The 14325-nt window shown below is 43.1% G+C and overlaps 1 protein-coding gene across 4 annotated transcripts in view; it reads right to left on the bottom strand.

The window, feature by feature from the left end:
- OSBPL5 (oxysterol binding protein like 5) overlaps nucleotides 1-14325 on the bottom strand; it is a 182641-nt gene that overhangs the window by 122272 nt on the left and 46044 nt on the right. Inside the window, exon 1 of one of the 4 annotated variants that reach the window (XM_071808960.1) lies at nucleotides 192-274. The exons of the other annotated variants lie outside the window; for them this stretch is intronic. The gene's annotated coding sequence lies outside the window, so the exon portion shown is untranslated. Of the gene's footprint in view, nucleotides 1-191; nucleotides 275-14325 lie in introns of those variants that run through there. 4 annotated transcript variants of the gene reach the window in all.

Genomic DNA, 14325 nt, shown 5'->3' with positions numbered 1-14325 from the left:
GCCTCAGATGACATTTCCAAGCAGGGCACTGAAGACTTGCTCAGAAAAAGCTACTCTTGTGTGCCCTTCAGTGCTGGATAGCCTGTCATTAACAGTGACACATCCACTTCCCTCTGCCACTCACTTTGAGAATTATACAGTTCTCATGCTCTGCCTTCCAGTGAAGGGGAAGGAAGCATTTACGTTCATACCTTTAAAAAAAAAAAAGGATGGTGGAGTTGGTTGAGTTTGTAGGTCTCCTTCCACAGAAGCAACTTGTGCACATAAAGCTAACCTAGAGAACAAAAGAATGGTGAGATAAGAACAAAACCAAAAAACTAAATCCTCATTAACCCACCCTTTCTTACCTGAAATTAACTGATATAGGAAAGATTTCAAATCTAAAAGGAAAAAAACATATTTAGAAATTAAAAGTACAAATGAAAGTCTGTTCTTCACGTACTTTGCTGCCAAAATCATTCTTAGTATCTTGTGTTTCCTCTGTGATATTAGTTAGTAACAATTACACTGAAGCAGCACAAGACTACTGTCTCCTGTAGGTTTAGGTGTTAGCTATGAGAAAAAACACAAATATTGAACTCAAGTTCTGAGAAGGTTAAAAGCCCTCCAGTTTGCCTTGGAACACAGAAGACCCATGAGAATGAAACTGAGCTCTGACACTTGTTAGTCAGAACTCAACAACCTCAGTGACCACATTAAAAATATCCCACTCCGCTGGGGCCACACTTAGGAGCAATGTGATAACCCATAATACCTCAACCCTATTAATCTTCCATCATGCTTGGTAAAGGCCCTCAGACAACCTGTCTCCTCCAGGCTCCCACACAGCACATGGGCCAATGGCTTTAACACCAGGCTGATTTCTCCCAGACTGCTGATGGGCTCATGTTTTTCACAAAGATCCAAACTTATGAACTGTAATTAACGAGACTGCAGATGAATCCAGATTGGGGAATCAAGTTACAGGACAGGTTTTACTCTGAACTATCTCTCCTGGTTATCATAAGCAGTTGGACCACAACTTAGTTTCATCTGAAGTTTGCATATGCCAGGACTGCCCCACAACATGAAAGAGAGCACAGGAAGAGGAGGTTATTCCACAAGTGGAGACTGTATCTGCAAAGCACAAGCCTTATCTGAACAAAAATGCTACTGGCAACAGCCTGAGTCTCCTCCCACCACACCATGCACAAATCAGCCCTAAACCTCAAAACCAGACAAGACCTGAAGCATGTACTACACTTCAGTACATGCTATAATTCTGGTGGTACAAGCACGTGTGTAAAAATAGTCTTGTTTTTTCTTTCCTGAGATTTGTAACGCACACATGGATCAAAACTCATCTAATCAAGACTCATAAAATCACCCCAGCTGAGATCTTGAGGTGGATCACAGGCCCTTCTCACTAACACTGCATATCTTGTTTTCACACAGGATCCATACATGCCTGCTCCATGCAGGTAAGTTGGAGGGAGAGCCCACTCAATCCAGTCACTGAAGATGCAAATGTGATAGCCTGGGCCACAATACCAACTTCAGACATAACTGCTCAATAGTGGCTCTCCTAGATCCTACACACACAGCATTGCAGTGGGCAGAGAAGGGAGAGCATCCCAACACTGTATGGGGAGCCTCCAGAGCTGCCTCTTAGTTGCCTGCCTCAACCACAGCTCAACTAGGCCTGCATGTCTTTGGTGAGAGAGCAACTAGGAAACAAAGAGGGGGGAAAAAAATTCCATGTATCACATGTGGAAAAAGAAGATAAAAGCCTATTTTGGGTGACAAAGGCCTGACATTTCAAAGTGATGGATCTGTGGTCTTTGTAAGGAGTCAGCCTTGCAATTTGCAGCCCACATTACAGTGTTCCAAAGCTATTCATGCCAATTTGCAATGCTGGTATTGTGTTTGCATGCTTGGCACTTCTGGAAAATTCCAGGATTTCCCCCAGTGCTGACTGGACACATTCTTCACTATGCTAAGAAGGGGGCGACCCATCGCCTCAGGCTGGGGGGAAATGCGGATGTTTTTGAGAAATACAACCACCATATTTCTGGCTCATGGGGGAAGAGCTTGACCCCGCTCTCCCACCCAGTAGACCAGAGCAGCTACGCTAGCTCAATGCAGCTGTGCACTGCCTGGTATTTATAAGGAATTTGACATTTACATTCTGATTTAGTAAAGCATAAAGCTCAATCTGTTCAAGAACCTTCTTTCTCTGATTTGCCTTGCCCTTCTGCCCAGTTGGCTTTGGTGCATGCCACCCAGCACTGGTGCTTCTTGCAGTATGAGTCTTTGTGTGTTCAGCAGAAGAAAAGGGAACCCTGAGTCTCATCCGCAAAACTGCACAGGCTCATCACCCCCAGAGGATGACCACACAGCTTCCTCAGAGCAATGGCAACTTTTCTGTTCACAAACAGTTTAACAAACAAACAAACAAACCCCACACCCAAATCTCAAAACCTTAACAACAATCCTACCTTCCAAAATGTAACTTTCATAGACTTTGTCCCCCTTAGATTCATTCTGTGTTTATGCAGTTCTAGGGTGTGTTTGTACTTGCAGCTCTCCAGCACTGACAGATCCATATGCAAGGGTGATGCCCTGGAAAAGCCTGATTTCAATTATATGTGAACTGTGGGGTACTTCTACTTAAAATCCTACTGTTTGACAGCACTATTTTGCCCCTTACTAAATACAGCCCTTCAGGTTTTCCAGTGCATTTGGTACATATTAATTAAGCTTACAACACCTCAGCGACGTTAATCCCACACGTGCAAGGAAAAAAAAGCCCCAGATTGAGAGACAAATAAAAATTACTTACAGATACGTTAGAAAGGAGTCAAGTGGTAATGACTTTCCCTGGAAGGATCAGCAATAAAGAAAGAAGCTGCTGGGAACCATTTCCCACAACAAATTAACTTGGAAGGACTAATTTATCAGGCTGTGCTGGAGAGCGCAGGGAGGAGCGGAGGAGAGAAGCACCCACGCAGCCAGAGCGCCCGCGCTGCAAAGGGCGGGTGATCCTGGGGCTGGGAGAGGCACCGGCTGGCGGGGCTGCCTGGAACACAGCAATCCTGTTTTGCAAAGGAGCTCAGGGCCTCAGTGTGTGTTTTCACACTGTACTACAAGGTAGTAATGGTGCTGAGCTCCAGCAGCACCCATCTTCGAAGGACCGATCTATCCAACTTGTCCTTTGCAACAAACAAGCCCTTAAAGCTCAGAATCAACTATCTTTAAGGCCATCAATTCCTTTCTATATTCACACACTTTGCAGGAGAGGCAAGTGCAAACTATATGATGGCATTTTATATATACCAAGGTCTTGTTCCTCCAAGCACACCAATATAAGTGAATAACGAAGTCAATGAGATTCCACATCCAGGACCTCACACGCTCATTTGTATACGCAAGTGTACACATAGCAATCTCTGCATTAAAACAGTACTATTTATACAAAATTACTATACTAAAGGAAAAATCTGTAAACAGAAAGTATTATATTTATACTCTGCTATGGATATTAAAACACACAGTACTAGTACATTCTAAAACGGGTGTGACTACATATCAGCAAGGCTGACATAATAAGATAAAGGGGCATCTCCTTGGTTAGCATCACAGACCACATGCCCTACAAACTGCAGTCTATCAAGGAATTTATAGCATTATTTTTCGGAGACTGAAATGAAATGTCTGTTTCTAGACAGCAAATAACGGGGCAAGGGGGTGGAGGCGGGGAGAAGGGGGGAGGGGCACGTGGCCAGATACATATAACCCAAATATGAAGTGAACTGAAAATTATTTCACAGATATTGAACAAAATGCCTATGAGACGGTGTCTGGTTAGATATCTAGACAGAAGGCAGAAACAGAGACGAAAATGACCTTGTTCTGCACAACAGAGTAATTCTTATGGATAAACCAGATACCCCAAATTACCAGCTACTAGGACAACTGCATTGCAAATGTAGCTCAATCTCCAACATACCAAGTGCTGACTCAATCCTATTTGCAAAATGAGAAAACATGGACAAAATAAAGTCAGTCACCTTTCTGAACTTGACCATTTTCCACCTGGTAAAAATGTGTAGCAGCGTACTGAGCACTCTGGGTGGGTGGTATAAATCAGTGCAGCCCTGTTGTCACCACGGATGGCAAAGGATAATGTAATTCTGCAGTAGTTGCTCTCCCACAAAATCAAGTGCACACATGGCTTGATCTCCTCTGCAGCCTGTGTGCATACGCTTGCACAAAGGCACACCCACAAGTTTCACAAACCCACCGTGTTACACCTCTGAGTTGCTGAGCACTTCACATGAGGGGGTCTTAGCTCTACTCTGCCATGGTCCTTTTCTGGGCATCAAGGGAAGAAAATTATATGGATGGCAGAGTTGGAAAAGCTCTGCTTCTATTTATGCAATAAAGATGTTTTCTTCTAAGGAGCTTTAATCTGCAAAACTGTAACTTTCACTTCCCAAATAGAGCTCAAATTCCTGACCTTGGCACAGCATCACAGAGGACTTGTTTTCACTCACATGGATTAACTGTCACTGAACAACTCACCCAAGATAATTGGCACAACCACTCCTCTTCTTCAAAGCTAGCGTTTCCTCACCTATTTTCCTTTCTTCCTCCAATGAGTACATAATGTACAATAGTGAGTACATAATGGATAACAGTGACTTTAATTACCACCACATCAATTGGCAAGTGTTATCCTGACTGAAGCCTGCCAATTACATTAAGGGAACGGAAACACGGCACGGCGCTGTATAAAAGACACCTGCAAGTGTGCTGCTCCAAGTACCAGACATGGTTATGTGCATTGCTACGTTCTCCACCTGCCCCCCCAGAACGAGGTGCAGCAGCCCAGGAGCATCGCTTGGCACACATAGCTCCCTCACCTCCAGACTACAGGTAAGTGTGCTGGTACTGACCGCTTCCTACAGACAAGCCTATATCCGTGCTCCTGCCTCTCCCATGTGGTTTACGTGCCAACAGAGAGGCCTGTGACCCATCCATACTATTACCTTGGGGTTAAGTCCAATATATTTATTTTTCCTACTGAGCAAATGGCTTCCCTTGGCACTAAAACAACTACTCATAAACTTGAAAGGTTTCAGGATTGTAAAAGAGAATACCAAAGAGATGTTGGCTACGTTTTGTGTTTTAACTAGGCTGCTATGATTTGCTCTTTCATAATCAATTTCACAGTAATTTCTTCCCTTTTAAACCTCAGGGGATTGCTCTGAAAATAAGTTTGTTTGTTAGTAAAAACTGAAAAAAGCCACCTTTTCTGGCTGGAGAGAAAAGCTTGGAAGTGCGCATGGAACACGGGCTAGAATTTTAAAAATTTCACAGTAAAGAGGGCTCCTTAACCCCTCTTCTTCCCTCCTCAAAGTTTCTATTCTTACACTGAGCTTCACAATTTCTAAAAACTTTGGGATCTCCAAGACCGACAATATTTTCCTGACAAATGGATGAGCAAAGTACTGTTTAAGAAGCACTGTTCCAACTATTTTGACTATACCTACATACTAGAGCTTTAATTTAAACATCTGGTCATATACAATCTGTCTCTCCAGCCTTGAACTGGTTTCTGTCTCATCTAAATTTAGAAAAAAAGCTGGAAGAATGGCTAGAAGCTCAGTAATAGGGCAGTTCTGCCCACTCTCCCACCAGAAATTTTCAAAGGGCTGCAGTTCAATGTCCCACCTAACTGCATAAACACAGGCTTTCCCCTCTACCTCCAGCTCCACTTTCCCTCTTCTTGCCTTACATCCAGCAACCATGCAGCCTCCAGGATGTCCCTTGGTTTATGTGACAGAAAGGCGGGAGGGGCAGCTTCCCCTCAGATCAGCTCAAGTCATTGGATTTTATACATGGGACGCAGTGTGCTTGCACAACTGGGTGTGCAGAGGAGCCACATCACCCTGGCTCAGGGGGAACATCAAATCATCTCCAACAGTTAGGAACCCAAAGCCCACATCCTCTCCAGGGATTTACGCAGCGCAGGGAGCCTCCCTTGGCAAATCCCAGCCCAGATCAATTAAAAAGCAAACAGGTGACAGAAGCTAAATGCTGCTATTGTAAGGTACTTTCTTAATTTCGAGCACACCTCTGAAGCAAGAAGCAGCAATTAAAACACCAGCCTTTGAAACTACAGCACAGGAGCCTGCTTCTGCCCTCACAGCTGGCTAGAACTGCTCTCACTTCTGGAAAGCTCTTCAGCAGCCACGCTCATCATCATCGCTGCTCAAGCTCATTATTGTCCTTCACCACCGGCTCTCTGGGACCTGTCTGAGCAGCATCTTGCCCCAGTCAAGGAAAAGGACTTTGGGACACCACTGCAATATCAAATCTCAACAGCAGCACAACATGCCAAGCTGCTTGTTTCAGATGAACTGAGGGAGCTGTAAGAGGAACTGAAGGAGCTGGGGGAAATTTTAGTCATCACACAATGCAATCTTCCCTGACTTCATCCACCAAAAAAAAAAATGGTAGCACAGCCTGAACAGGGCCCACAGTCATTTAGGTGCCAACCTGATTTACCTATAGTGATTTCTACACCAGCTCTTCAAGTCTCTGCTGCGCAACTTAATTGGGAATTTTAGACAGTGAAGGGGCCATTTCAACCCCAGTAAATTACTCACGTCTCACAAAAATTCCTTTCTTCTTGGGGGAGGAAAACTAATTCATCAAACACCTTGGTGCCTTTTCTGCTCGCCACGTGCCGCGATCACTTGTTTTGGCACAGCAGTTCTCTGGACAGCAAGCAGGCACACTGCTATCTTCCCCAGCAACAGCACAGAAAAAGGAAAGCTTATAAATTATAGCAGTCTTGGTGCTGTCTTCATTTATCCTGCAAGGAATGAGACTTTTTTGCATGTCTGGTGCTAATTCTTTTTGAAAAAAAGACATTGTATCACTGCTCCCAGCTTTCCTTGCCCCAGTAGGGGACAGTGCTGAATACATGTCCAGCTGGGGCTCACCAGTGCGCAAATAAAGCTCCATGGAAGAAAGCCTTGTCAGCACAAGGTACCTGAGCTCCGCACATCCTGGGGGAAACACAGGAAGGTTCTCTGCCCTGATTTTACACGTTTTGCATCATTTTATACTGCTAGAGCAGCTGCTGTCTTGCACACTGGAAAATTAATAAACTCCTAGTAAAGGGCATATCCTGCTTGCACCTACAAACATGGCAGGTCCCCAGCACTCTACAATTCATCACACTACACTGTCAGTCCATGAAACATGACCACAGAGAATACATGACCACAACAAAAGCCGAAATATGTACAAAGATAATGCTTTTACATATTCAAACCATGAGTGTAACCCATGGCCTTCATTTACTTCCTGTTCCCATCATTTGTTCTGCGCCTCCTCGCTCCCCGATGACTTCAGTGGGATTTAGATCAGGGCCTAAATGGATATATAGAAGCCAAAAAGTCCATTTCAAGTTAAGGAGAGATGGGAAACGGTTTATCACTTTCTTTTAAAGCATTTAGACCATCTCCCCTGGGAAGGACTGCATAAAACAAAGGAAAGTAAAGTATGTGTCCACCTGAGTTGGGTGTTTGAAAGAACAGAATGTTAGTTGTAGGAATAAAGCAAAGACTCTGGACTATGAATTACTACTTCTTCTAATTCTAATTAAACCTTGATTTAACTGGGGCTGCAAGTTTTAACCTGGATTTTATTACTAATAATAAGGAGAACTGCTGAAGCATTCCTTATGTTTCCTTAACATCATTTTATCCAGCAGTCCCTGGAATGTACTGAATGTCAATCAGTATCTTTTCCCTGGGACAGACATCTACACTGGCAGCTTCTAGCACTGACACAACACATCAACTCACATAAAGGAAAAAATCACCATTAGCTAAAAACATCTGAATAAAAACAAAAAAGTGTTTCAGATGCTGTGGTATTACCCTGCTTGCTTTTCCTTGGCTCCATCTTTCTTTTCTGTGACCACTGAGATGGCATCTGATATTTGCATAGCTGCCTGATTTATTATTATATTTTGAATACAAGTGGGAGACATTTCCTTGAATTACATTTATTAACAATCTGTTGGATTTGGGGTTTTTTTTGTTTGGCGTTTCTTTCATTTGTTGTTTTGTGTTTCTTTCATTTGTTGTTTTTTATTGGTTTTGTTTGTTTTGTTTGGTTGGGTTTTTTGGTTATTAATCCATCGAAATTCTATGAAGAACTAGTGAAATCAGCTGTGAATTAAAACAGTGGCAGACGATGACATACTTCATTCCCCACTTTCCAGAAGCTGGTCATTAACTGCAATTTTAACCTGGAGTGGAGACGAGCCGCAGAAATTACCAGGATGAGATAACACTGGTATGTGATTAACAAGAAAAGTAACATCAATCAGACAGACTTGTAAGAAAGATAGCACTGTCCTGCATACACAGGCACCGACGTTACACAATGTGTTTGCCCCAGAGCATCCTGCCCACTCGCACCCTTCCTGTTCAGCTCCGACCTTCCTGAAATTGGAACCGTTTCTCCAGTCTCATTCAAAGTTTCCACCTTTATCTCTCAGCCTGTCTAAAGACAGTGCTGGCTAAACAAAGAATTTAGGAGCGGAAATGACTGTATTTTGAGAGAGATGTACTCCAGAGAGCAGAAGGACCGGTACACAAACCCAAAACATAGCGATGCCGGATGCTTTCACAGGGAAACCTTCTGCGTCCTCTTTTACAGTAGAAATGACCTCGGAGAAGAAAGAATGATCTCCAGCTGTAAGTCATCCTAAGGAAATATATACTTTAAAGGTAAAACTTAAGATTTTTGTACTTTGTATGCTAAACATAAACCCTCAGGGGTTTTCTAGTAAGCCTGTTCACCCTGAACACATTTGCTGGGTGAAGAAGAGCAACACGTTTGTTCAGTAGAAAACAAGTACAACAGCACACTGTGTTTCTCCACACAAGCACGACAAGCTTTTAAAACATTTAAATACAAAAGGTTAGACATGCAGGCAGGAATGTGATTCCCATATCCCTTGGGATGGCAGGAAGCTGGGAATGCTCCTTCAGCCCTCACAGAGCCAGTCGCATGCTCCAGCACATTTCAGCACTTTACAATGCAGCAGATACCATCAGGACCAAAGCGTGCAGAGTCCCAACACATACAATGCTCTGTAAAAATGTAAAACCCACTGAGTTGCCCAAAAGTGAAGTAATTCAAACGGCAAAACAGCACTTTCTGAAATAAAACCATTTCAAGCAGATCTGGCGTGTTTCCGACACCAATTAATAGCAATATTGAATTTTTGGGCAGCGAAATATGCGGCCTCTGCCCACTGGACTTTTATGTAATGACACTGTAAAACACTAAAAAAACCCCACTCACTTATCCAGAGACTACACATGCTGCTTTCCCCAACATTTCAACATTTCCTTTTTTGAAAGTATTTACATTCTAATTCACTCTGAGGGTGGCTGGCAGTAGGAACTGCAGCACACAATTCCTCTGTCCACCACAGCCATATAATTGTTATAACTCAGCTTTCTAGGCACATGTTCTTGGGTATCTACAGAGATGTTTTAAGGAGGGGTTGCAGCAAACGCCCTGTTACAAGAGCAACAAGCCAGAACTCCCTTGCGAGACACTTTCGTTCATTACCTTTACCAGAAATATACCAGTTGTGTTGCCTTTTTGTGCAAAACAACAAACTACCCTAATTCACAGCACTAATACTCATCAACCTGCCACCAAGTGCCTGCTGCCTCCACAAACAGCAGCCCACGAGAAGCTGGCACCTTTCCCTCCCAGCTCCCACATGCCACCCAAGCTCCCGATCATGGCTGGTGTTCCAGCATCTCCAGCTCTGCTGCCGACACTCATCTGCTGCCCAACCACTACTGCTATATTTGAGCCACAGCCCTGCCCCCAACAGTATGATATCAGTATCAGTAAGAGCCATTTGGGGTTGCAAGAAAAACAGCAACGCAGTTTCAAACTGAGGCATCTCAGAGACAAAAATCAATAGGGAAGACTGGAGGCAAGGAAAATAAAGGACGCAATGTTGTATTTCAGTGAATTGCTGTACTTCAGACGTAACGGGATTGTTAATAGGTAACATGGAAAACCATCGCTAAAAATGAGAAATATACAGGATCTTGTGAACTTGAAAGCTGAGAGATTTATCCTAGCAGCCTTTTAAATCAACGTAATGTCTCATTTTCCAAGCATCAACTTCCGATCATTTATTTTCACTACTGTATTCGGCATTCAAGGAACACTTCTGTGTATCTTCCCTATATCCTGCTTCAGGAAAAGACAAATCACTGGAACGGGGGCCAGCAGCATACAAAGGATTCTTGGGAAAACTGCTCTTTTATTTTAATACATTTGTACCAGCTGGTAATTTATCTTTTACAAAGCTGTGGATGGCTGAAATTTCATTGCAAGGAAACCATGCTCTGTTTAATAAGAAGAACAATAAAATGCCATGATTTGTAGAAAGTAACTTTTTTCCTTGACCTTTTTATTACTGACAAAATGTCAGCAGATTATTAAAGTGCAGAGAGCACAATCTATGATAAATAACCTTGTGTTGCCACATACCAGACCCAAACACCCCCTCCTCTCTGTCCAAACATATACCTCAGTTTTCCAAAATGGCTCTGATTTATAAAGAATTACAGATAACTAATAGAGTCTGAATGCCAAGTGTAATACTGTGGGTGAACAGGGCTTGCTCAATTCCTGGAAACATAAACAAGGAAGGGAAGGAACAAAAAAAAGCAAGAGCCAGAATGCAGCCTTACTTCTGTATGTGGCAGCTGCAAGATCACTGGTGGCATAATACGTGCAATCTTTATCTTCACCTGAAATAGAGCAGCACGAAAATCTGCAAAGGACCCAGCCAAAAAACACAAGGCAGTCACCAGGTCTCAAATCAACTGCAATGAAAGACTTAAGGTGTTGAACCTACTTAACTAATCAAAGACACTTCAAGCATCACCTGATCATAGACTGCAATTACTTAGAGGGAAAAGATGTCAAAAAGCTGGAAAAATGAAGCTAGAAAAAAGCCAGATTAGAAAGGAAGTACACATCTTTTCTTGTAAAGATAATTACCCTTTGCCCACATTGATGAAGAGCACAAAAGAACCACCAACAAAAATTGAAATGCACTGCATGCCCAAGACACATGCTGTAATTCAACCATGAATTACAATATATAAGGTAAGAATCCCAGGCTAAAATCCTGTGGCCTGCAGGTGAAAAGCCAAATCAATGGGACTGACACTTCTGGCTTTAAAATCCAGGATGCAAAGAAAAGCTGAATTGTCCAAAAAGCAAACTCCAGCCTTCCTACCTGAGCCCACTTACTCACCCAATGAGCACCTCACGAGATCACCATGCCAGTTGCTGTGGAGCCTTTCCCCAGGCTACCCGAGTGCTGCACCTCGCTGTGCTGTAAGCAAGCAGCAAGGCAGCCTGCGACGGGCAGCTCATGCTGCACTTTAAACACTTTTAGCCCCTAAACACTGCATTTATTCTTCACTTAATTCTTCTAAGGTTTATCTCCAAATCAGCCTAAGGAAAAATTGTTTTACCGTCTTCAGTAAAATAAACCTTTTTATTATTTGATATCCTGTTTCATTTTCTGGTACTCAAAACTAAATGGTACATATATTTACAGTACTGGGAGTCTCATCTGTATCTCATCTAGAGATGAGACAGACTCACTGAACCAACGGCTTAGAGCACAGTAGGATTGCCCATTAAAAATACTGTGCTATAATTCAAGGCTTCCTACAGGCACCGTCTGTGTGCAGCTCAGCTCATTTTCAAAACTTTATTAAGAGCTACACTATTTAACTCACCATTTAATTTTGACATTAAATGAAAGCAGAGAGCACGATGACAAAGCAGCAGTGAAAAAAGATGGGCCTGAAGATTTCCCACTAGCTTTATCCAGAGAGTAACCAGGCATACTCTGGCTGGGACAAGGCAGGTAGAGAAGGCCAAATAACCCAGAGAAGAGATCAGATCCACTCCCCACCCTCAGAGCAGAGTCGTGTAGGTCAGCAGCACAGGAAAATACATAAAAACCCAACCCCAAAACTTACTTTCTGTTCATTATTTTTCCAGTGCAGCCAGAAGCACAGGGGTGCAAGCAACCTCCCCACAGCTACACAAGGCCTGTGATGGAAGCAGGAACTAACGCTGATCTCCTGGGTACAAAGACAAATGCCCTAACCACACAATTATCCCACTTTCACTGCCTCAACCTGTCAGAATCCAGAAGTACCACATTACTGGGGGAGGGAAGAAAAAAGAACATTTATCAGGAATATTTCTGACCCACCTAGAAGCAAACACTGTTTCCATTGGTTAAGTCTCTCATATTGCAGTCCAAGGAATTTGGAAAAAGGGTATCAACTTTTAGTGCTCATCAAAACACTCAACCTTCTGAAGTTCAGGTGAGGCACAGACCCTCTATAAATCAAGCAAAAAGTCCCACATTGCTTAATGCTTTTTAGACAGGGGACTGGAATGCTCAAAAGACTAAATAATTCACACACTGCCTTTCCCTGGGAGTTCACATCCAGCCCAGATTACAAGTGTCAAGTACAATCATGTGCACTCTCGATAGAGTTTGAGAGGTAAGAGAACAGCCTGAGTGCAATTTCCAGAAGACAAATGCTCATATGGGACAAGTCCCTGTGGATTACCTTGGCAGCAGTCCTAGCAGGACAGCAAGAGAAGCCAGTGGAGGGAATACTGCAGAGAAGTGGTGTCTTGGACCCCTGGGTAAATGAGGGAACAAGCTTTGGTTTCCCCTTGACAGTTTCAGCTTCTGAAGACCCAGTGACATCCTGCCCCAAATAAATCCCTTTTATCCCCACGGAGAGGCAGGGTCTGCTTGCAGCAGTTCCACATTCAAAGCATAAAGATACCAGTCTCGTTTGCAACCAAACATGCACAAAACCAAAGAGCTGGTGCGTTTTAAATATTATACACAACTCTGCACACCTCAAACAAGGGAGCCAGAGGGAAGCGAGCACTCACACAAGCTGCCTGCAGCTCCAGTCGGGGCAGAGAAGCAGAGGCAGGTGCCAGTGTGCACCCACTCAACCAGCCCAGCAACCTGAGCTGTTGCAACTTGCTACAGGCAGCAAACTACACCTTGCTCTGCAGCATAGGCAACGCACAGAGGGAGCAGGGCCCGCAGAGAACTCTGCTACAGTCCAGTGCCTTCAGAGCTGGCTCCCACAACAGCGTTTTCCTAGCAGTGCCCCTCCTTGTGGAGCTCCAGGCTTTGCTTGAAGGTGCAATCTATTCCTTCACTCAGTTTCCACACCTATTTTCACTTGGAGTGCCTGCTGTTTGCTTTCAAGAACTGCTGCATCCCTGAGGTACAAAGGGCAGAAAGCTCTTCTAGCAAAACCTGGGAGTCAGCAATAGAGGGGGGAAAATAAATTATGAAGGATCACATTGATACAGATTTTCTTTCACTCTGGAGCAAAACTTAAATCTTTCTTCCCCCATCCTGGCTATGGTAATAATGCACAACTACTCATTATCCTCATCTTAACTAGAAAAGCCTCTTTCAATTTAGCGCTTAATACAATTATGGTAAATTAAATAGCATCAAGAAAAAAGTCTTACTTTTCCACAGCTATTATTTTACCTCTACGAAACTCTATCAGTTAAAAGTGAATCTAGCTATTAAACGGTAAGGGTTTGTATCTGTCCAGACAGCAGAAAAGCGAGATGTTCAGGTGAAAATTGTTCAAATTCTGTTTCCAAATTCAATACCACATCTCAAAGGGAAAACAGGAGAATCTCAATAATGATAGCACAGTCTCTTTTGCATTGTGGAGCCAGTACTTAAGCACCAGTTATCCATTCACTTTCATTCACCTCAAAGTTTCCTTTTATTGATATGAGGAAAAAAAATACATTTTACAAAATAACAAGGCAAATTATTGTCTTGGTGTGCTTTCAACAAGAGGTCTCTGTGGCTACTGATATATTATTAGTGTGATTTCTATGAGAGACACACAGGATAAAGCACACATGGCTGCCATGAAATCAACAGGAAAACACAGCAACTTCAAGAGGGTCAGGATGTCAAACACAACACAGGAGAGATCAAACTACAGAGGCCAGGAGATCACATAAGACACCATGTGCATTTATACACCATCTAATATACAGTGATAAGCAGTAAAAGCTTGGAAGATCCAGTTCTGTAAACACTGCTCTAAACAGGGACTTGTTTGTGTGAGTCCATGTCATTGCAGTCAAAGTGGTTTCATTTGTGAGGACAAAGTGCAGACA

The sequence above is a fragment of the Patagioenas fasciata genome, chromosome 5 (genome assembly GCF_037038585.1).
Source record: "Patagioenas fasciata isolate bPatFas1 chromosome 5, bPatFas1.hap1, whole genome shotgun sequence".
Lineage (NCBI taxonomy): Eukaryota > Metazoa > Chordata > Aves > Columbiformes > Columbidae > Patagioenas > Patagioenas fasciata.
The sequence above is the reverse complement of the archived record's forward strand: the minus strand, read 5'-3'. Positions and strand labels throughout refer to the sequence as shown.